Source organism: Rhagoletis pomonella, unplaced genomic scaffold (genome assembly GCF_013731165.1).
Source record: "Rhagoletis pomonella isolate Grant_MI unplaced genomic scaffold, Rhpom_1.0 Rhpom_scaffold_00006, whole genome shotgun sequence".
Taxonomy (NCBI): Eukaryota; Metazoa; Arthropoda; class Insecta; order Diptera; family Tephritidae; genus Rhagoletis; species Rhagoletis pomonella.
The window spans coordinates 45,747,221-45,748,972 of NW_023458560.1; positions in this window are offsets into that span (position 1 = coordinate 45,747,221).

A 1,752-nucleotide genomic window follows, 5' to 3' on the forward strand; every position below is an offset into this window, starting at 1 on the left:
AAAAAAAAAAAAAAAAAAAAAATCACAATGGTAGCTCTGAGTATTGCGCAATATTTAAGTATAGTGTTATGGGATGCTTTCTGCAATAATTTGAGTTATGAATTTTTTGTGACACCGAAGTTGAGGTAAAATGAGTACATTACAAATTTTCAAATTTTTTTGAGTATGCAGTTTTGTAGCCCATTAAATTTTAGTATAATAAAGTGCAAGTTTTAAGCGATTGCAAAACCGGAGTTATTTTTAAAAAATTTTTTTGAAAACGGTTCTGCGCACATTCTTCAATAAGAAAAAGGAGGACGGCTTTTTGTCAGCATAAAAAATATTAAAAATCAACGCAATTTTGAAGTAGCTTAGAACTTGCACTTTATTATACTAAAATTTAATGGGCTACAAAACTGCATATTTATATATATACATTTAAAACATTTTTAAATTTGTAATGCACACATTTTACTCAACTTCGGTGTAAAAAAAATTCATTACTCAATTTATTGTATAGTGCACCCCATAATACTATACTCAAATATTGCGCAATACTCAGAGCTACCAAACTGATTTTTTTACATTTTTTTTGAGATGGCATATTTTCAAAAACTAATTTTTTTTAACAAAAAATGTGTGTGAAAAATTTTTCAAAAAAAGAAAACATTTTTTTTTTAATATTTCTTTTCATAGAGAATTTTGGTATGTGTAGGTGCGATTTTTTTTAATTTTTTCATCGCCTCGTTTTCGAGATATTTGAAAAACTTTTAAATCGATTTGTTTTTGTTTTTGTGCTATAAAGTTTTTAAAAATGTATTAATTTCTAATTCAAATTTCATATTTATGTATTATTTATGTTTATGCATCAACACATGAAGTGTGAACCCCGCCCGTTTTGGTATGGAACACCCCATATATAATCCCACTCACACATAAATGTACCTTCCAAGTCAGTTAATTGAATTTGCGATAACTGCTTCTTTTGTGTCAACGCGATCATCCGATATGATCTGACATCAGTTGCGGTCGGTGTATACGAAACGCACGCCACTTTATCACAATAACCTCCAAACTCAGGCGGTTCGGTTCATTGCAGTCTTGGCCAGCGTAAACTAGAGCGAGAAGGTAGTCTAGTCAAAAATCTGCGCGACACTGCAACTAATTAAAGTTAATTGCTTGTTTCCTGATCGGTGACAAAATCCGAAAAAAGGAATAATATAAAGAAGTAAAATGAAGAGCATCAAAAGAATGTACACACATGTTATAATAGTGATTTAACAATGAAAGTAGTTGAGATAGGTATACACAAACTTAGTATATTTTGTACTCATTTACATGTGTGAGCCATTCTTTTTTAAGTCGGACGGATTTCTTAAAAAATATTGTCATGTTTCCGATTCGCTTCAAATTTTTTTTGTGGGTTCTATACATGAAATATGCTAACATTTGTTCGAAGAATTTTTTTCTTCTTTTGTTTCTTCGGAGATATGATCTGTCAAAGTTTGCATTTTTTCGTGATTCTGACTTAACATTTCTATATATAATATATATATTTCTATATATAAGTCAAGATTGTCCTAAAGCTAACTTAGCTATTAACAGTTGAACTTTTTGTAGTTGATTTGCATAGTGAAGACCAGTAAATTAGGGATTAAGAATTATACCATCGTAATCCTTGTTTAATTCTCTATAAAAAACGTGATTCAAAAAAATGGACGTTTTTCAAGAACTCTATTTTAAATATTTTTCTTTATGATGAGATGGTTTATT